The 23,266-nt window shown below is 46.7% G+C and overlaps 1 protein-coding gene and 1 long non-coding RNA gene across 3 annotated transcripts in view; one reads left to right on the forward strand and one right to left on the reverse strand.

The window, feature by feature from the left end:
• Positions 1-7,661: 7,661 nt before the first annotated feature.
• Positions 7,662-8,584, reverse strand: LOC125892448 (uncharacterized). Of its 2 annotated transcripts, none has more exons than XR_007449745.1 (3): positions 8,524-8,584; positions 7,908-8,171; positions 7,662-7,863 (listed from the first exon to the last, which is right to left on the reverse strand). It is a non-coding gene; the product is annotated as an uncharacterized LOC125892448 (long non-coding RNA). The 2 variants fall into 2 exon arrangements; XR_007449744.1 differs by lacking the exon at positions 8,524-8,584 and having other exon boundaries at positions 7,688-7,731; positions 7,820-7,863; positions 7,908-8,236.
• A 7,582-nt stretch (positions 8,585-16,166) lies between these two features.
• Positions 16,167-23,266, forward strand: part of sulf2b (sulfatase 2b) — a 99,076-nt gene continuing 91,976 nt past the window's right edge. The window contains 1 exon segment of the mRNA XM_049582445.1: positions 16,167-16,613. The gene's annotated coding sequence lies outside the window, so the exon portion shown is untranslated.

Genomic DNA, 23,266 nt, shown 5'->3' on the forward strand with positions numbered 1-23,266 from the left:
CAACACACACACACATGTGGATACGTTTAGCCAACACACACATGTGGTTACATTTAGCCAACACACACACACACACGTGGTTACGTTTAGCCAACACACACACATGTGGTTCCTGTCCCAGCTCACACGTGAGTTACACCAGCACACACACACACACACACACACACACACGTGGTTACCATTAGCCAACACACACATGTGGTTATGTTTAGCCAACACACACATGTGGATACGTTTATCATAAAACACATGGTTACATTTAGTTACAACACACACACACAGTGGTTCGTCTTAGCCACACACACGTGGTTCATTTACCAACACACACATGTGGTTACATTTAGCCAACACACTCACACACACGTGGTTACATTTAGCCAACACACACACGTGGTTACGTTTAGCCAACACACACATGTGGTTATGTTTAGCCAACACACACACACGTGGTTACGCTTAGCCAACACACACATGTGGTTACATTTAGCCAACACACACACACACACACACGGTTATGTTTAGCCAACACACACACACATGTGGATACGTTTAGCCAACACACACACACGTGGTTACGTTTAGCCAACACACACATGCGGATACGTTTAGCCAACACACACACGTGGTTACGTTTAGCCAACACACACACGTGGTTACGTTTAGCCAACACACACACACTCATGTGTTAGTGTCAGTAACACACACACATGTGGATACGTTTAGCCAACACATACACACGTGGTTACGTTTAGCCAACACACACATGCGGATACGTTTAGCCAACACACACACGTGGTTACGTTTAGCCAACACACACACGTGGTTACGTTTAGCCAACACACACATGGTTACATTTAGCCAACACACATACACACGTGGTTACGTTTAGCCAACATACACACACGTGGTTACGTTTAGCCAACACACACATGTGGTTACATTTAGCCAACACACACACATGGTTACGTTTAGCCAACACACACACGTGGTTACGTTTAGCCAACACACACACATGGTTACGTTTAGCCAACACACACACGTGGTTACGTTTAGCCAACACACACACATGGTTACGTTTAGCCAACACACACACATGGTTATATTTAGCCAACACACACATGGTTATGTTTATCCGACACACACGTGGGTATGTCGGAGTGTCACAGTGGACGCTGCCACTGTGTGAACATGTTGTTTCTGTGGTTTGGGTGAACTAGCTCTTTAACGTGCACTCTGTGACTCAGCAAATTAAAGTCTGTATTTACATCTAACTGTATCAGAAGTTCATTCAGTGCCTGAAGGTCAGGTCATGATCTTATTGGTCCTCCAGGACTGATGTCATCATGGTGTCAGGGCTCTCTGCTCGACGCCTGATGACATCATTTCCTGCAAAACCACAGGAATCTCAGTGTCAGATGACACAGAGAGGCTGCAGTCGCCTTTCTATGTGCCTTTGTGTGTGTGTGTGTGTGTGTGTGTGTGTGTGTGTGTGTGTGTGTGTGCGCAGGCTGTGGTCCTCTATTAATCCTGTTCACTCTGACAGTAAGTGTTGTTCAGGTTGAGAAATGAATTGCCCTACAGGGCGGGTAGCACGCCCATTCATCACCATCTCACACACACACACGACGCACGCACGCACGCACGCGCACACACACACACACACACACACACACATGCACACACTGTTTTCCTGTCATTGTGTTGCAGCAGCAGCTTCAGACTAACCAACTCTTTTCATCCTGAGCTGAGAACATAAAACACTTTCTGCTGTCGGACCTTCAGACCTGAACCATGAAACATGAAACATGAAACACGGTGCTGTGTGTGTCTCTGCATAAAACACCGAATTTTATTAAATGCCTACTGAATATTCCAGATGAAGTGTGCGGGCTCACAATGGCCTCGTACAATGTCACAGCTCTACATGTTTGGACCTCCAGGACAGACGCTGTCATATCTCCAAACCCGTCCACTACGTTAATGAAATTAAACTTTAGTTTAATCCATTTTTAACCAGGCAGGTCCCACTGAGATGAACTGTCTCTTTTCCAAAGTCGACCTGGCCGAGACGGCAGCATACAGAAAAGTTACAGCCAAACAACCACATGATAAAAACCGTAAAAGATTTCCAGTAACATGTAGAAATATTTCAACACCTACAAACACTGATAAGAACCAACATCACCCTCGTACTGCTGAGTTCAGATAGATTGAACTCTCTCTGAAGGTGATGTCAGTGAGAGGAGCAGAGCACAGGAAGCTTCCTGTCCCAGCTCAGCGTGAGCACCAGCAACAGACAACAAGACTGAAAAATAGTTTCAGGTTTAACAGGCAATATATCAATAATAAATAATAGGAAATATGATTGAATGTATCATAAAACATGATGAGTGTGAGGCCAAGTTAAATGTTACAACAGAAATCTGCACAGTCGACACACAGTCTGGTCCACAGCTGTAGTTTCATTTACCAACACAGAGTTCTGTCACCAAGCTCTGGTTGCCTTCCCAAAAACATCCTGTGTGACGCTGGGCGATCATTAGGAAGAATATTGTGGAGAAACACTGAGACCCTCCTCACAGTAAGAACACAGAACTGTTGGTACATTTACATCTGACGTCCACACGACTCCAGCATGTGGAACCAGAGTCTGACTCAGTGGATGCAGACTGTGACCATGAACCTGCTGGTTGTGTCCAACATGTTTCTACATCCTCTTCATCCTCTTCATCAGAGGAAACAGCAGCAGCCGCAGAGCAACAGCTGACACACTGACAGAGTAAAGTAAAGACACAGTGTCAGAAGGTGCAGTGAGGCGTCCTCGCTAAGACTCATTTACACTGTTTCTGTTGTCAGGATTGAAACAGTCTCTACTCATGTGTTAGTGTCAGTAACACGTTCACCATCTCTGTGATACTCACATGTCACCAAGCAACCAACTGCAGAGCAGACAGTCTGCTTCCTGTTTACATCAGTACCAGTGTTGGGTAAGGGTTACTTTAAAAGTAATCAAAGTACGTTACTGCGTTACTTTCAAAAAAAAGTAACCAGTTACTTTACTGCGCTCCCTGAGAAAAGTAACTCAAGCACTTTTAAAGTACTTTTGAGTATTCTACATTTCCTATTGGGCAATGGACCACAGGGCGCTAAGCCTACATTTTTTTGTCTCCAAAGTTAAAGTTATGGACCACTTGCCCTTCACTGAGATCCAGTTCTCCCATCACAGCCGTCACTTTGACTAATAGAAACACAGAGTTAGCTGTTGCTATAGACAACTGCATGACAACAACACCCCAGTGTTTTTAATATTTCCTCTAGGGATGTTACCACACAGAGTAAAAGGGGGAAATGATGGTGTGAAACAGCAGAGGCACTTTGTCAACCCGCTGCGTTAACTTTACTGTCATCAGCATCAAGCTAGCAAACAATGGTACATCCTCACGGTCGGACATAAAGTAATAACATTAACAAATAGCGGCGGGGCTTTTACTCACCACAACTGCAGAGGCTCCCAGCTTCGTTTGAAACAAACTACATTATAGACGCTCCGTTATTTATTAATCCCTCTGTGTGTTTATATATTTACTTTTTATCCGCTCCGTTGTCTTTGTAAAGTTAACATATCGCACCGTCATTTCAAACTCAACACTTGTTTCAAATTAAAAGCCCCTTATAACCTCGGCTGAGAGAATCCCTCCATTTTCTAAATAGGCTTTTATTCTGAAACATTTGTCAGAACTTCCTGTGGAAGATACAGTAGCTTGACAGTTTACGTATGGCGCTTCAAATGTAGCTCCTGCCATCTGCTGACGCTTTTAGGTGACTACAACAACATGTTGGCTGGCACATGAACACACACAGCGACTCAAATAATAGTAAAGTAATAAAAATAGGACAAGAATAACCCAATGACATCACACACGCCGTGAAAGATGACCGAGGATAATTGGTGAGTACCAGCGTGTAGCGTGTACCAGGCATAATGCAAGTCCTGAGTCTGAAATATGTCTGTCAGCGAGTCCTACTCCACCTATTTAGACTCCACCGTAGACAACGGCAGCATTTCTCCGACCACGTAGCGAGCCACAAGCTCCGTGGCTTCTTTCAGACTGATAGGTTTAACGTTATCTCCGTTATTAGAACCAAACGACAGCCGTTGTTGTTTCGGAGCTGAAGGACCAGTGTTCTAAAAGTAACGGAAGTAACTGATGTCTTGTTTGAAAATGTACTTAAGTATTTGATTACTCAAACAGCAAACTAACACGTTAGCTTACTCGTTACTGCAAAAAGTAATCAAAGTACTTATACCCAACTCTGATCAGTATGCCCAATAGGGGTGGAGGTGAAAATGGATGCAGCATAGTATGGCAAGATTTTTGTGTGACAATATCGTGTCTTTACACACACACACACACCATGTATTGTTTTTAGCAGCTGACGCAGCTGACGGAGCTGACAGAGCTGATGGAGCTAACAGAGCTGACAGAGCTAACGGAGCTAACAGAGCTGACAGAGCTAACGGAGCTGACAGAGCTGACAGAGCTGACCAAGCTAACAGAGCTGACGGAGCTGACGGAGCTGACAGAGCTGACGGAGTTGACGGAGTTGACAGAGCTGATGGATAAAGTCTAAAAGCTCAGGATCAAAGTCACAGGTGTTCATTACGTTGAGGAGCTGAATGTAGATGAGGTTGAATTTCTGACGGTGTTTTATAGTCAGTGCAGCGTCACTATGTCACGTCCTGCAGTTTTCAGGCTGTGTTCTGAACATTAAGTTCAGCAACAGCTGGAGTTCTTCAGAAATCAGAAATCACGACACAACTCTTACTTTATATAAACATATTTTATGTCCTGGCTTGTGAGCTGCAAACTGTCGGCTGTCCTTTTTCACAGCCTCATCTCTAACTGCCGGCTGATCACTGCTCCAGTATGGATGATTTAAACGCCTTTACTCTGGAGATCCATTAGGCTTTATTTACAAAGTGCTAATGTTCATACTTCCTGTCAGGATGTCTCTGCAGTCTCGTGAGCCAGCAAGCGCTGTACCTGCCAGCAGTATGAACCTGATTCAGGAGCTCTGCAGACTGAAGCCGACAGCAGTGATTTGAACAGACTCTGCAGTGCTGTTAGGAGTCCAGAGCGCTGGGCCATTTGTCTCTGTGTCGATGGTATTGACGGCCCCGGGGCCCGCTGGGGGCCTCGAGAGAAAATCAACACTCCACAGTAAATAGGGTTCATGTCCTAATGCTCTATTTCTAACTAACTAACTAAAGAGAAAAGCTGAAATATCGGATCTGGACCTGTGGTGAGATTTACTCTGAGGCTCTGAGGCCAGGCTGCAGGAAACTGTGGTGATGGAGGCTCAGTGGTGATGGAGGCTCAGTGGTGATGGAGGTGGTGATGGAGGCTCAGTGATGATGGAGGTGATGATGGAGGCTCAGTGGTGATGGAGGCTCAGTGGTGATGGAGGCTCAGTGATGATGGAGGCTCAGTGGTGATGGAGGCTCAGTGGTGGTGGAGGCTCAGTGGTGATGGAGGCTCAGTGATGATGGAGGCTCAGTGGTGATGGAGGCTCAGTGGTGATGGAGGCTCAGTGATGATGGAGGCTCAGTGGTGATGGAGGCTCAGTGATGATGGAGGCTCAGTGGTGATGGAGGCTCAGTGGTGATGGAGGCTCAGTGATGATGGAGGCTCAGTGGTGATGGAGGCTCAGTGGTGATGGAGGTGGTGATGGAGGCTCAGTGATGATGGAGGCTCAGTGGTGGTGGAGGCTCAGTGGTGATGGAGGCTCAGTGGTGATGGAGGCTCAGTGGTGATGGAGGCTCAGTGGTGATGGAGGTGGTGATGGAGGCTCAGTGATGATGGAGGCTCAGTGATGATGGAGGCTCAGTGGTGATGGAGGTGGTGATGGAGGCTCAGTGATGATGGAGGCTCAGTGATGATGGAGGCTCAGTGGTGATGGAGGCTCAGTGATGATGGAGGCTCAGTGGTGGTGGAGGCTCAGTGATGATGGAGGCTCAGTGGTGATGGAGGCTCAGTGATTTCTTTCAGCAGTCTGGACTATCGATCAGCCAGAAACTGTAAAAATGGAAATTATTGTTAGATTTTCAAATTTCCAACAGTCCTTGGACACATCATGCGCACATATAAACACACATAAACACTTCTGTCAGATTAAAATGATGAGTGACAGTTGGTGGTTGTTGGACCCATCCAACACCCCTCCCATCCTACTCGGACTTTCACCCCCTTAACTTACGTTGTTGTCCTGTCGCATTTCTGTTAAACAATAACAGTGACGGGCTGCGTATCACACCGAATTGAAAGGACATCTTTTTTCGTCCTGTCTGATGCAGGAAGTCACTGACGTTAGCAATTTTGGAGTGAGACTGGGTTGGATAAATTAAGTACAGTCCCTTATGGCATGGCAGGGCTGTTGTATTGGGTTGCATTCAATCGTACAGGTGTACCTAATAAAGTGGTCACTGAAGACTGTTCACACTGAACATTTTGTTCAGCAGTCGTCCAAACATGTCAGTGAAAGCAAAATGTAGACTGGTTGTAGTTTTGTTGGAGAAGTTGTTGGTGCGTCAGCTCTCTCAGAGCTGCGTGTGTGTGTGTGTGTGTGTGTGTGTGTGTGTGTGTGTGTGTGTGTGTGTGTGTTTGAGAGACTGGCTGCAGCTGACTGGAGACTAACTCACTGCTGAGTAAATAACTGCAGGTCTGTCGCTGATTTAATGTGCAGCGCCTCAAGGCTGCAGCAGCTGGACAACTGCTTTCCCAGGATGCTTTACTGCTCAAAGAGCCCGAAGGGTGTGTGTGTGTGTGTGTGTGTGTGTGTGTGTGTGTGTGTGTGCGTGTGTGTGTGTGTATGTGTGTGTTCAGTCACGTGGGCGTATTTCCAGATGGCACCATTCCTCTACTGTCCTGTTGATCTGAGCTCGGCACGCCTGCACGCACACACACGCGCACACACACACACACACACACACACACACACACAGGTTTGTACTTGCACAGATCCTCCCTGTAACTCTAACATTAACCCTTCAGACCTGCTCAGACCACAGTTCCTCCACGTGTTGTCACATACACAAACTCTGACGTAGGGACTCTGATGTGCTACTTCCTGTTAGCTATGCTGCGTTCACATGGAATCAGACAGACGGACATCATGTTATTGGACGAGAGCAGGACAGTAAGATTGGTTTAGAGACTACCAGCAGCAGTAACAGTCGACAGCTGCTGTTCAAAGTTAACGTGTTTTTATTTCATGCTGTCCTCCATGACAGGATTTACAACCAGATGTTGCATAGCTCTACTCTGGTGAGAGCATCCTGGTGACATCAACATCCTGATTCTCTCGCTGTGAGTCTGGACTCGCTGCCACCACAAATACTTTACAAAAATTAAAATCTAGTCGGACCAATCAGGGATCAGCACCGTAGTGACAACGTCAGCGGCTAATCAGGGACTGTGATATTGTTGATGATATAACATTCAAGCCACAGCTTGCAGAACTGTGAAGGTGGCTCCTGAACCAAACACACTAACTGTAACATTAGCAGAGTAAACACAGCAATAAGTGAAGTCACTGTTTGACAAGGAAAACCACGCTGACACGGGGAGAACATGTCAGAGCACCTGGACGAAACCCACGCTGACACAGGGAGAACATGTCAGAGCACCTGGAGGAAACCCACGCTGACACAGGGAGAACATGTCAGAGCACCTGGAGGAAACCCACGCTGACACGGGAAGAACATGTCGGAGCACCTGGAGGAAACCCACGCTGACACGGGAAGAACATGTCAGAGCACCTGGAGGAAACCCACGCTGACACAGGGAGAACATGTCAGAGCACCTGGAGGAAACCCACGCTGACACAGGGAGAACATGTAGAAGCACCTGGAGGAAACCCACGCTGACACAGGGAGAACATGTCAGAGCACCTGGAGGAAACCCACACTGACACAGGGAGAACATGTCAGAGCACCTGGAGGAAACCCACGCTGACACCGGGAGAACATGTCAGAGCACCTGGAGGAAACCCACGCTGACACTGGGAGAACATGTCAGAGCACCTGGAGGAAACCCACGCTGACACAGGGAGAACATGTCAGAGCACCTGGAGGAAACCCACGCTGACAGGGGGAGAACATGTCAGAGCACCTGGAGGAAACCCACACTGACACAGGGAGAACATGTGGGAGCACCTGGAGGAAACCCACGCTGACACAGGGAGAACATGCCGAAGCACCTGGAGGAAACCCACGCTGACATGGGGAGAACATGTCAGAGCACCTGGAGGAAACCCACACTGACACAGGGAGAACGTGTCGAAGCACCTGGAGGAAACCCACGCTGACACAGGGAGAACATGTCGAAGCACCTGGAGGAAACCCACACTGACACGGGAAGAACATGTCAGAGCACCTGGAGGAAACCCACGCTGACACAGGGAGAACATGTCGAAGCACCTGGAGGAAACCCACACTGACACAGGGAGAACATGCCGAAGCACCTGGAGGAAACCCACGCTGACACAGGGAGAACATGTCAGAGCACCTGGAGGAAACCCACGCTGACACGGGGAGAACATGTCCTAAATATTTTGATATTTGATGTCTTCTGACTTTAAAACCTCTGAAACTGTGAGAATATACTGTGTTTAAGAGCAAAGATCTGATGCCAGCTGAATTACATTGAGTAAAACACAACCAGCCAAAAGCAGCACTTTAATGTTAATATCTTCTAACATCAGATCATTTTAGTTTGTTCAAAGTTTCCTTCTTTACGTCTGTGTGTGCGCAGAGTAAAAAGATTCTGCCTAATGAAGCTCTCAGACTGTTAAACCCACTCAGAGTGTGATGCTGGAAGTTGAAATATTTTGAAGTTTCGGGGCGCCGAGCGGTGAAAACATGCCAGACTGTGGGTTCTGTCAGGGACATGAAACAGCAGCGTGTTTACAGAGACTCAGTCGGTGTCGGAGGAGCGATGTCACAAACACTCACGCGCTCTTCTGCTCTGAAGAAGCTGCTAACTGCATTTCACTAATATGTGAATATTTCATTATTTAAAGCAGCTCAAAGGAGTTTTATCTGCTAATGAAACAGTCTGATGCCTCGATGTGACCTACATCAGCAAAACACACCATCAGTACAGTTATTCCTAACGTCTGTCCCCACATGCCATTTCCTGCCAGCTCAAACCAAACCACTTATGACACGCAGACCTGAAGAGCCTCTGGGTGCAGTTTCTCAGTGAGTTGTTTGTTAGCCGGTTAAAAAGAGTTAAAAAGAGGCTGGTTCAGGATCAGCTGAGACACACAACTAGAGAAAAAAGCTGAAAGAGACAGTGATGGAGCGTGGGTGAAAACATCAACCGACCTCAGTCACTCATTCGACAGACAGAGAGTACTCATTTAAAACAAATCCTGAACTGGCCCTCTTCCTCCTGGACAGGTTTGTCATGATTTCTATTTCTGAAAAATATAAACATAAACCAAAAGTGGTTTTATGTCAATATGAATTTACTTTGGTGGCCACAACACTCTTAACAAAACCCACCCCAGCACTCCGCCACCGTTTCTCTCTATTACCTTGTCTCCACCAACATGAAACTGGTTCTGTTCCAGTTCCTGATCCGTTCAGAGCATTTAACCAAAAATAAACTGCTTCAAAACACGAAAAGTTGGTTCTCAGCTGGAACCAAAAAAAGAAGGGGTTTTCCTTGAATGGTTTGTGAACTGTGATGACATCAGTGAGCGTGTCTTTTTCTACAGGTTGGAAAGAGAGGACGGAGAAGTCAAGTGACAAATCATCAGAAAAGAAAGGATGCACAGAGGTTTCATTGAGACTTGGTCCATGTTTGTTTTTTGGGTAAAATCATCTGTAATAATCAAAGTATCAGTGTTATCTGCTGTCATGCTCTGATGATGATACGTCCTTGATCTCGATGGTTCCAGGCAGAACTTGTTGATAGGTGAGCTGGTTCGTTTGGTAGCACCAAGAACTCTGAACAGACCTGGTTAAAGAGCCAGAACTGATCTGATGAAAAAGACCACGACTTTCACCCAGGAGGAAAGATCGTAAAGCAAAACCCTGACAAAAGCGCTACATCGTTACAACACCCCCCACTCATGTTTGTCAACTAATGTTTGTCAGTTGGTGTTGTCCCGACGTAGGGCTTTTATTTTGAAAGGGACTGTATGCAAACTGTACATTTCGTGTGAAAACAGAAGTGTATTTTGAAAACAGACAATGCATGTAACAGGCTGAAGTTGACACAGCGTCCCAGAACGTCAACAACCAACACACCCAGGGTACCTTGGACGTCATATGTTAATGACCAAACGTGGACATGTGACGAGGTCACAGTGAGGGGGTGATGGTGAAATGGTGTAAAGTCTGTGCTTTGAAGCCTTTGGGTGCAAACATCTCATAATTTTTCTGATTTAATTTAACTTAAATCAGAAAATTAAAATTTAAAATAAATCAGTCAACACATGGATATTTAGGAGACGCCCTCTTTGCTTTTTAATGACCTGGTGTCAGTGGTGACTGTGGTGATTCTGTCAGTAGTCACGAACCCATCACCACAGTTAAAGAAGGCTGCAGTGCATCATGGGACAGCTCTGGAGATTTGGACTGAAGCAGATGATGATCTCTGTCATTAGAGCATATGTTTGTGGGCTCATTGTGAATAGATGTGATTCTGCAGTTTGTTAAACGTGTTGGATGTCGAGTGTTCTCAGTGTGCAGCTGTGCAGTCTGTGAGTCTGCAGCTCTTTGTAAGTCAACTCCTCCTGAATCTGACCTCGTACCTGCTGAAACACTGAAGCTGTCGAACACGTGGAGCCTCTGTGACATTTGGAAACACATTTACGTGCAGTCTAATTAATTTAATGGATTCAAATTCACCGTTTAACCGGTCTGTGTGTGTTTGCATGGTGTTCAGTGGAAAGGGCATGAGCAGACTTCTTGTTGGGCTGAAACTCAGCACCCATCCCCCCCTCCCCCTCTGTCTCTGCCTCTCTGTTCGCTCCATTTAACTGAAGCCACCAGCTACATGAATACCCATGAACAGCCAGGAGCTCTGCCAACAGCTCCATTACAATGTGCCCTCCACCTCCTCTCCAGCCCTCCTCCCTCCTGCTCTGTTTTCTCTCCATCTCTTCCCCCTTTTCCTCCCGCTCTTCCTCTCTCACTTCAAATCTCTCTCAAACTACACAGAAAAAAGTTTGTGGTCCCTCCTCATGAGAGACTGTAATCATCAATGTGCTGCTGTCACAGCCTCCACTCTTCTTCTTCTCTTCTCTGTCCTCCTGACTGCAGAGATTTTATTTTTTGTTTCTGTTTATATTTTATTTGTTCCCATTCATATTCATTGCTAATTTGTTTCAGATGTTTTATGGAGTTACTCAGGAAACACTCTGGGTCCTGTTTGATTTACTTTATACCTGCTGTTTTCGCAGCATTATCAAATGAATCTGTTATGCAGATGACACACTGCTGTATCTCTCCTGTCTCCTGCATCTTTTTACTGTCTGTCTCACACCAACACCTGGGTGTGTGGAAATATTTTAAAATTGAATTTGACATTATAAGGCCACAAAAATATTTTTCATCTGAGAAGAAGGTTTAAACACATAATAAGTGACAGTCAGAAGGTACTGTCGGTCTTCAGTCACCACAGTCTGAGATGTGAATGAATATCTCCTGAAATATTCTTGTTTTGTCCTCCAGGGCTTTAACTTCTCACTTTGCTGCAGTGATGAAGGCTCCAGTTGTACTCCAGCACTCATCACTGGTGACATCACTGGTGGGTGTGGTTACAGATAAGAGCAATTTGATATTTTAAAGCCACCCTGGCATCATGATGCGAATCACTGCGCCCACTCTGCCACCTGTGCAACTAGTTCTGCAACCCGACCCTACAACACAAGATCCACAGCCAACTAGAAATCATGTTGTCTAATCGCTGTTAAAATAATTTAGTTAGCCACGTTTAGCCAACACACACACGTGGTTACGTTTAGCCAACACACACACGTGGTTACATTTAGCCAACATACACACACGTGGTTACGTTTAGCCAACACACACACGTGGTTACATTTAGCCAACACACACACGTGGTTACGTTTAGCTGACACACACACGTGGTTACGTTTAGCCAACACACACACCATGGTTACGTTTAGCCAACACACACACGTGGTTACGTTTAGCCGACACACACACGTGGTTACGTTTAGCCAACACACACACATGGTTACGTTTAGCCAACACACACACGTGGTTACGTTTAGCCAACACACACACGTGGTTACGTTTAGCCAACACACACATGTGGTTATGTTTAGCCAACACACACACACGTGGTTACGTTTAGCCAACACACACACGTGGTTACGTTTAGCCAACACACACACACGTGGTTACGTTTAGCCAACACACACATGTGGTTATGTTTAGCCAACACACACACACGTGGTTACGTTTAGCCAACACACACACGTGGTTACGTTTAGCCAACACACACACGGTTACGTTTAGCCAACACACACATGGTTATGTTTAGCCAACACACACACACACGTGGTTACGTTTAGCCAACACACACACGTGGTTATGTTTAGCCGACACACACACGTGGTTACGTTTAGCCAACACACACACCATGGTTACTTTTAGTCGACACACACACTTGGTTACGTTTAGCCAACACACGCACCATGGTTACTTTTAGTCGACACACACACGTGGTTACGTTTAGCCAACACACACACACGTGGTTACGTTTAGCCAACATACACACACGTGGTTACGTTTAGCCAACACACACACGTGGTTACATTTAGCCAACACACACACGTGGTTACGTTTAGCTGACACACACACGTGGTTACGTTTAGCCAACACACACACCATGGTTACGTTTAGCCAACACACACACGTGGTTACGTTTAGCCAACACACACACGTGGTTACGTTTAGCCAACACACACACATGGTTACGTTTAGCCAACACACACACACGTGGTTACGTTTAGCCAACACACACACGTGGTTACGTTTAGCCAACACACACACGTGGTTACGTTTAGCCAACACACACGTGGTTACGTTTAGCCAACACACACACGTGGTTACGTTTAGCCAACACACACACGTGGTTACGTTTAGCCAACACACACACGTGGTTACGTTTAGCCAACACACACATGGTTATGTTTAGCCAACACACACACACACACGTGGTTACGTTTAGCCAACACACACACGTGGTTATGTTTAGCCGACACACACACGTGGTTACGTTTAGCCAACACACACACCATGGTTACTTTTAGCCAACACACACACACGTGGTTACGCTTAGCCAACACACACACCATGGTTACTTTTAGTCGACACACACACTTGGTTATGTTTAGCCAACACACACACACGTGGTTACGTTTAGCCAACACACACACACACACACACACACACACACACACACACACACACACACACACGTGGTTACGTTTACTCGACACCCACCAGAACACTGCGCTCTGAGAACGCAGGGTTACTCGTGGTCCCTAAAGTCTCCAAAAGTAGATCAGGAGCCAGAGCCTTCAGCTATCAGGCTCCTCTCCTGTGGAATCATCTTCCTGTTACGGTCCGGGAGGCAGACACCGTCTCCACATTTAAGACTAGACTTAAGACTTTCCTCTTTGATAAAGCTTATAGTTAGGGCTGGCTCAGGCTTGCCCTGTACCAGCCCCTAGTTAGGCTGACTTAGGCCTAGTCTGCCGGAGGACCCCCCTATAATACACCGGGCACCTTCTCTCCTTCTCTCTCTCTCTCTCTCTCTCTCTCTCTCTCTCTCTCTCGTATTCTATTACTGCATCTTGCTAACTCGGCCATTCTGGATGTCACTAACTCGGCTTCTTCTCCGGAGCCTTTGTGCTCCACTGTCTCTCAGATTAACTCATATCACAGCGGTGCCTGGACAGCGTGACGTGTGTGGTTGTGCTGCTGCCGTGGTCCTGCCAGATGCCTCCTGCTGCTGCTGCCATCATTAGTCATTAGTCATACTTCTACTGTTATTATACACATATGATTATTGTCACACATGTATACTGCCAGATATTAATACATACTTTCAACATATTGTACCACAGTAGCCAGAACTATAACTATAATATTATTACTTTCATTAATGTTGTTGTAAGCTACTGTCATTACCTGCATCTCTCTCTCTCTCTCTCTCTCTCTCTCTCTCTCTCTCTCTCTCTCTCTCTCTCTGTCTCATTGTGTCATGTGGATTACTGTTAATTTATCATGCTGATCTGTTCTGTACGACATCTATTGCACGTCTGTCCGTCCTGGAAGAGGGATCCCTCCTCAGTTGCTCTTCCTGAGGTTTCTACCGTTTTTTCCCCGTTAAAGGGTTTTTTGGGGAGTTTTTCCTGATCAGCTGTGAGGGTCATAAGGACAGAGGGATGTCGTATGCTGTAAAGCCCTGTGAGGCAAATTGTGATTTGTGATATTGGGCTGTATAAATAAAATTGATTGATTGATTCACACACACACACACACACACACACACACACACAGACACACGTGGTTACGTTTAGTCGACACACACACACGTGGTTGGGTTTAGGAAACAAAAACAAGGTTTGGCTTTACAGTCTTACCAGAAAGCGAACACCGGCCTCCTGGGTGAAAGTCGGTGGTTGTTGGACCTGTCCACACGCCCTCCCACACGTGAACTCAGATTTCCACTGTCTTAACTTTTGTTGTTGTCCTGCTGTTTTCTCCCCTGATGCTGCCGGGTACTGTTTAACAGTAACGGTGACTGGCCGCGTATCATGCCAACATGAAAGATCATCTTTTTTTGTCAGACACCAGAGGTCACTGACCAAGCACTGGTTTTCCACAATGTTCTGAATCATTGAAGGATCATGTGGACAGTGACCTGCTGATGTCACCTGAGAGGGGAAGATGATAGAGGGAGGGATGTGATGATCTGCTGCAGTTTATGAGATGATGTGTAACTTCATGTTTGTGTGTATTGATGAGATATTATCTCTGTGCTTCAGAGAGGTGAAGCTACCAGAGTTTACTGAACAAAGTGCAGATTAAATTCATTCATTCTGTTCCTGTCGTGTAGCAAACGTTCTCCAGCTGTCTGCAGACATCAGGCTGATGTCAGGACACACAGACAGCAGCAAGAGATGAATGAGTGAGTGGACCTTCTCTCCTGCCCTCTGCTCAAACTCATTATTAAAGTGGCTGCACTGTGCTTCACCTTAATCATCCGTATACTGACGCTCAATATCTGTCCATTATCTGTTTTAAACATGCACCACAGCCCTGCAGGTGCTGCAGCGTCTTCTTGTTCTGCACATGTCGTCCTTTAAAATGGGATTGTGAATATGACGTGTGTGTGTGTGTGTGTGTGTGTGTGTGTGTGTGCAAACTGTGGGAAATAAATCAGTTTAAACTATAAATCATCTCCAGGCTGATACAGCAGAGCGACTGCAGCTCTTTACTCCTCCAGAGGATGAAGTCAAAACAACAAAGGGTAAAATGTGCTGAATTTTAGTCACTGTGGGTCCTACATCTCCCATGATGCACCCTGTGGCATCACTCTGTCTGTCCACAGTTTCATTTCACTCCGACTCTGCAGCAGCACTTTGTAAAGCAGCTTTTCTCCTCTAGTTTCTGTCTCTGTGCCGAGTTAACGCAGACACAGACTGTGGAGCTGCCTTCAGTCCCAAAGAGGACATGACACCCCGTCTCTCACAGGACTAAACTGATGGAATGTGAATTTTAGTTTTTGCCCAGAGAGCCTCTCCCTCGTCCTCCTCAGTGCTGGAACATTACTATCACTGTGAGCTGCAGCAGTGAGACTGAGAGTATCTGTCTAAATACTTTTGGCCACATGTGTGTGAGTCTCTCTCTTTCTCTCCCCGGGCCTCCTCCCCTCCTCCTGTATTTATTTCATTTTGTCCTCTCTGCTGCTGGGTCCTCCTCTTCCAGTCAGGCAGAGGGAGCTCTGAGCCTCCCCATTGGCTCACAGCAAGCAGCAGGCTCCGCCCCTCTCCTCTCTCTGTGAGAGAGAGAGAAAGACAGAGGGAGAGACGGAGGGAGGGAGGGAGAGTGAAAGTGGAGAGGCAGCCAGGCAGACGTGTTGCAACAGATGGCTTTACCAGTGGCGGCTCGGCGGCGGCAGCACCGAGGAACTCTGGGACGCCGTTAGACACAGAGCAGAGACAGAGGAAGGGAGGGAAGGGAGGGGTGTTAGAAAGTCACAAGAAAAAGAGACCGAGTGAGACTTCTTCTTCTTTTTCCTCTTCCTCCTCCTTGCTCTTCGGCTGCAAACTCACTGTCCTCCTCTGCAGACACAGGAAGACATGTCAGTGTGAGCACAAGTTCTGCAGCTGAGAGGAGCAACAGTTTCATGGAGGAGATGAGTGTTTGATCTGAGCCTTCATCCTCCTCCTCCTCCTCCTCCTCCTCCTGCTCTGGGGTCAGAGAAGAGAACACCTGCTGACAGAGAGGAGGTCCTGAGGGAGGAGACCAGCAGCAGCAGCAGCAGCAGCAGCAGGAGGTACACCTCTCTTTTACTTCATGTTTCTATCTGTGAGGTCATCATTCACACACCGAGCTCTTCACTGTGTGTGTGTGTGTGTGTGTGTGTGTGTGTGTGTGTGTGTGTGTTTTCAGTTCTGCTCTACTTCACTGTGTGTCTGAGTCTGTTGGTCAGAGCTGCTTTGTTACTCTGTGTGTGTGTGTGTGTGTGTGTGTGTGTGTGTGTGTGTGTGTGTTGCTCCAGTTTGAGCTCCTCACATTAGTTTTGAGGCCATGTTGTACTTACACTTGTCACACTTGTTTGCAGCAGTGTTTCACGTGCAGCTCTAACTGTGTGTGTGTGTGTGTGTGTGTGTGTGTGTGTGTGTTTATTGCTTCCTGCTCGCAGAACACGTGGGAGTGTGTTTCAGCTGCGCAACACTGAGGTCAGTCAGGAGAGAGAAGGAGGGAGGAAGAAAAGAAAGAAGGGGGATGAATGAAGGAAGGGAGGGAAGGGGAAAAGGAAGGAAGGAAGGGAGGAAGGAAGGGAGGGAGGAAAGTTGTTTCACCCAGCTCTGTTTTATTAAAATAATATTTCTGAAGTTCCTGGAGGTCACACAGGCTTCACTGGGAACTTAACAGAGAAAATAAACAATAAAATCAAAGCATAAAAACTAAGAACTGAAACACGGAGAATAGAAACTCTGTGAGGACGTGATGAAAAAACAAACTGTGTCAAAGAGGAGGTGCAGAGTTTGATGTTGATCGTCAGCAGTTGTGGTGAAGCAGGGAGGTGTCAGAGGGAGCTGCTGTGGTGTCTGACAGAAAACACTGGCTCGTTCCGTCTGGGTTGGGACAGAGTCACTGCCCCGGTGAGGGAGGTCATGTGTCTCTGGGTCTTGTTAACATGTGAGGGTGAGCTGATGGGCAGGTGGATTGATGCAGAGTCAGCAGTAATGCAGGCGTTGTGTTGAAGAGCGTCCATCTCCGTCCCGACCCTCACCTGTGGTCAGACATCCGGAGGGAGCTCAGAATAGAGCCGCTGCTCTTTGGTGCCAAAAGAGTTGTGGTTCAGGCATCCAAGGATCCTCCTGGGCACGTCCAGCTGGTAGGAGGCCCTGGGGCCCTATCTCACACCTGCTCAATGCAGTGCAGCTTTCAATCTCATTTCAGACTGACGCAGTCGTCATTTGAAAGCCAACACCCACATTATCCAAGTAGCAAATGTACTTGTGCCCAATGGTGCAGCCATGGGTGTGAAGGTTGAACATGAAGTGTGGTCAGGTGCAGTGTTGGCGTGTTTTTATTTTGAGGCAGCAGAACATGATCAATCCATTGACCAGTGAAAACCTGCAGCACCTTCCTGCTACCTACAGGAGCATTATTCAGATAGTGAGATGCGTCTGTGTAGGTGAGTTCACAGCACGGGTACGATCTGCTGGTTACACACTGGCATGTGGGGATGGGTTTTGGTTGGGTGAAGTAATCCATCATCATGAAGGAAAATATGGCTGACATTCTGTAAACTATGAACGTAGCAGAGATCAGAGCAGAGCACTTTGGAGATCCTCTAACTGTTGCTCTCAGGACTGTGTCGAATCAAAGGTCAGCAGCATCAGTAGGATTCATCTTCAGGGGAACATGTCTGTTAATGACTTTAGGTTCTTTTATCTCAGACATGTTAAACTGAAGACAATGAACACCATTGAACTATGTCTGTCTGTGCCGATCTTCACGGCCATCAGTCCCACAGACACTGATGACTGGACCTTTAACAGCTGCCATGTTTTTACACTTTGAAAACAAGAAGCAGAACCCATCCCGTCAGGTGACAGGACAGAGTCTCATCAGCGTCACATTCAGTCTGCAGACACCTGATATTAACCTTCATCATTTAACAAACACAACACAACACAACACAACACAACACAACACAACACACCAGCCAATCATCAGAAACACACTCAGAGCTTTAACACAAACTGACTCAGTTCAACAGATGGTCCTGACTGATGTGTGTGTGCTGCAGCGCTCCGTGTCTGTTGGCGGGAACTCTGTTGACAGCAACTATTACGATTTGGTCACTGGGTTCCCACCATCTATCACACACACACACACACACACACACACACACACACACACACCAGGGTAAATAAGGCTGATGGCTACTTTGCAACCGCTGGAATGTAAACATTCACTGACCCAGACTCTGCAAATATTAACACACACACACACACACACACACACACACACACACACACACACTTTTCCAGCTGCTGCAAAATTAAAACTTTGTATAATAAATTCTAACCAGTCAGAAACCGTCAAAGTGAAACTACAATAACTGAATAAATGTAAAATAAACACAGATTATTGTATATATATATTATATTTATATATAATATATATTTAAGTGTCGAACTGTGGACCCCACATCTGTCAGCCAATCAGAGGAGAGTAGGGTGGAGTCCCCATGCCCGCCCATACCTGTAAAGCTCAGTGCAGACCGACCCGTTACCCGTCATTTTGTCTAAGTCACCCGTTAATAAAGGTCTTGAACTCCATGTAGGCTGCCACCTCATCCTCGGGCTGCAAAGTTTCATGGCTGTGACCACGGGGTCAAAGGTTACACTGGTGTCACTGACTTTCAAAATAAAAGCAACTGTCAGAATATTACTGCACATCTTTTTACTGCCTTTTATTCTGAAAAATAAAAGTACGTTGTCATTCTCAGCTGCTGCCCACCTGGAGCTCAGTTTATATATAAACACATATCGGTACCTGTGACACAGCTGTTTGAGGGTCACCTGTCGGTACCTGATGAAATCTACTTACTAATAAGGGAGGCTCGAGGAGCAGTGTGTGTACCTTCAGCCCCCCCCACCTGTGATGAGTAGAGAACAGTCCCTAATGAGACTGCAGTGAAGGGCTGTAATTATGGTCTGTAACGCAGCCTGATGATGTTTTGTTTATTGATGTGTGAGTGTGTGGTCTGACTGACGGCTGCTTGTTGTGTCAGGACATGACAGAGATTAAGTGAGAGGGAGTGTGTCAATAAATCACACTGTGCAGTGTGTGTGTGTGTGTGTTTTGGGGTTTTTCCCTCCGCTCTGTGCTGAGCTGCTGCAGAATGTGTCTGCAGATATTTGACCATCTTTTATCTTCAGTTTGTCAGCAGCTGGTTGTCAGGGATGTGTGTGTGTGTGTGTGTGTGTGTGTGTGTGTGTGTGTGTGTGAGAGGGAGGATGACAGCGTTGCCTGAAGAGTCCCATCCTCGCCCTTTGACCTCTGACCTTGTGTTCTCTGACTGTATTTCCAGTGTGTCTTCATATCCCATCAGAAACATGTCCAGCTGGTACTCACACAACAACACTTTACACCATTTCACGTGTTTTTAGACTTTTTGTCCGAGCAGTGAACGTGTGTGTAACGTGTGAAATACAAACGTAATATTAATCAGTATTAATTTTTCTGTGCGTTTGTGCTGCTGCTGCGCTGACAGAAGAAGACTCCACATTCAGACCTCACAGAAACACCAGAGACGTGAAAACCTTCAGATGATAAACCCTTAAAGGAGCAATAAGCGAAATTCATCATTTCTAGATTGAAGGAATTAAAAAATTGCTATTGCTATGTGTGATGGCAGATGGCATGATGGTACCCGTAATAAATGCAATATATTTGCTGAGATGGAGGTGAGTGACTAGAAGAGCTGGTAGATGCGCTCCACAGCTGTAGGTTACTCCAGTAGCTGGTGGCAGCCGACTAGTGCTAACTCCGGGAGTTAACGCTAACTCTTCTCTGTGAGCCTGTGAGCAAGCAGAAGAGTAGGAACGTTAGTGTGGCAGCCGACTAGTGCTAACTCCGGGAGCTAACGCTAACTCTTCTCTGTGAGCCTGTGAGCAAGCAGAAGAGTAGGAACGTTAGTGTGGCAGCCGACTAGTGCTAACTGCAAATTTTCCCAGTCTTTTCCGTGCCTGGCGGGCTCACGTAGAAGGGTAGGAACGTTAGTGTTAGCTCCCGGGAGCGTTAGCAGTTAGCACTAGTCGGCTGCCACCGGCTATTGGAGTAACGTTAACTTACAGCTATGGAGCGCTTCTACCAGCTCTTCTAGTCACTGAGCCTCGCCTCCATCTCAGCAAATATATTACTTTTATTACAGGTACCATCATCATTGAAGTAGGCAGGGGAATAGCTAAACACAGCAGAGACCGAGAGCGAGTGACAGACATCGCTAACTGCTAAACTAAGTTGGCTGTTCAGGTTTTATTTCCTCGCCCCTGTAGCGAATCAGCGTGAATCTGCCTGTAGTGAAACCGGGGCTAACCGGTGCTTCCTCCTCAGGCTCCACTTCACTCAGCTGCCCCACAGACCCGCTGCTTCTTCACACTTTAACCTGAATAACAAACCGGAGCTAGCTGGGAGCGGCTAGCGGAGCGTTAGCCGCAGCATGACCGGAGGGAAGCACAGCCAGTTAGCCTCCGCTAGTCTCTGAGCTAGCCCCGGCTCTCCGTTTGGATCCAACCGGAGCACCGAGCCCTGGTTTGTTATTCAGGTTAAAGTGGGAAGAAGCAGCGGGTTTATCGGGCAGCTGAGTGAAGTGGAGCCTGCGGAGGAAACACCGGGACCGTCTGGATGTAATAGTCCGTGGAGGTGCTGCGGTGCTCGGCTGCACAGAAATGGGGCAGGTGGGTGGGGGGTGGAGAGCAGAGGTAGAGGGAGGTGTGGCTCATGACACACTTTGTTTTGGTCTACAGGCAGTGCACAGCAGCAAACCTAGCGGTGAAACGATTTTGCTTTTTGCCCCTTTAAAGCTCCAGGGTGTCTGATTCAGGAGTGAGGTCTGTCAGTGAGGATTACAGATTACAGATTACAGATTACAACCATCTGAAACTTCTCCTGGTCAGAATTCCTTCAGTGTTGATTGTTGAGGAGCTGAATTATCTCTTCCTCTCAGAAACACACACACCAGCTGATTCACACCAGGAAACACTCTGAAGGAACAGGTTCATGTTACAAAGACTGACGCTGCTCGTTGTGGAGGAGCTGCTGACTATGAACACATGAATGTCTCTATCTAGAGTCAGTGTTTGGTTTGTCCGCTCTGGGCTACTGTAGAAACATGGCGGTGCAACATGGTGATCTCTGTAGACGAGGACCTGCTCCCTGTGGAGGTATGAACAGCTCAGTCTGAGGGAACCAGAACACAACCATCAGATCAGATTCACTTTAAATTGACACACTGGAGCTTTAACAACAAATAAAATAACTAAAAAGTTTTGGAAATTAAAACTAAAAATCCACATTTATAACAGAAAAAACAAAACTAATCTCAGAGTTGACGTCGACCTTATAAAGTGTGTTGATGTTGAGCTGAGTCCATTAACAACCAGCTGAACACACAATGACATCATCTCCCAGCATCAGCTGATCCTGCTCGCTCCGAGGTTGATACCATGGCAACACAGCCTGCTGAGTGGTGACCTTTGACCTCTGAGGTTCAGTTTGGACTCATGTGTAGATCAGGGTCATTGTTGGTTTGGGTCAGGCGTGCAGCTGTGATGGTTCAGGTTCGGCTCAGGGCCCAGGGAATGTATTATGACTGTGACGATCCTCACAATGTAAGAAGTACAAGAATGTGTGTGATGAGATTGTGTCCAGACTGAATATTTATGATACATATGATAAACATGAGTGTGTATGATACCATGGGCATGATGTTGATATGATAAGAGGGGAAATATGCAGCATTACAGCAGCAAAGGGATCACAAGCTTTTTTCTTATCTGACGAACGTGCAGAGCTGTAAATATCTGGACAACACTCACTGATGCTTTTAGAGTCACCTGTCACTGTCACTGGAGACGACTCTGATAAACTGATCTGCACTTCATCAGCTCCGCTCTTCATCATGTCGACAGCAACAGGACAGTGTTTGAGTTTAATAAGGAAACAGTCACACCGAGGAGGACGTGTCCCCACAGTGGAACTCTGCTCTCGCTTTGCATCACCAGCATTTTATCAACAGAAGCCTCTCAGTTCATTTGCAGTGTGTGATCGGCTCTCCTCACCGTAGGCTGCGTTATTAAAGCTGAGCTCTGCAGGACTGTAAACACTCACCAGTGACAGTAACTCTGCCTTGGTGTTCTGCCATCGTTGTGTTTTGTTGGTGCATCGTGTACGTGCTGCTTCTGGCCAGCTTTAATGAATGTTCTTCACCATTTTGATGATCCTCAGAGGATGAATCTGAAGTGATGTTGTTCCTGCTCTCCAGAGGATCACCCGATCCTCTCTGTCTTCATTCTGTGTCTGCAGTGAACCCTGCGGCCTGTAGGGGGCGCTGACAGCAGACTGCAGACTGTTGGTGGTTTTCCTCTGTGAGCCCAGCGTGCTGCAGTGTTTCCCCCACTGTGACTTTACATCAGCGCCTCGTAAATCACCTCATAAATCTGCTGCACTTTAATTGTCCTTTTCACTTTGTTTCAGTGAGACAGAAGGTCAGTTAGCTGCTTTGTATTTATCTTTCAGCAGCTCTGATTGGTGCTCGCCCTCCTCGTGCGGCTTTATCATAAAGCCCTCCCCCGTCCTCCCCCAGCCTCCCTCGCTGTAGCAGAATTGATGAAATTGGTAATCGTTATAGACCGCAGCGTTGGAGCGGCTGACCTTCAGAGAGACTGGGAGAGAAGATGGAGG

This window comes from Epinephelus fuscoguttatus, linkage group LG7 (assembly GCF_011397635.1).
Source record: "Epinephelus fuscoguttatus linkage group LG7, E.fuscoguttatus.final_Chr_v1".
NCBI lineage: Eukaryota > Metazoa > Chordata > Actinopteri > Perciformes > Serranidae > Epinephelus > Epinephelus fuscoguttatus.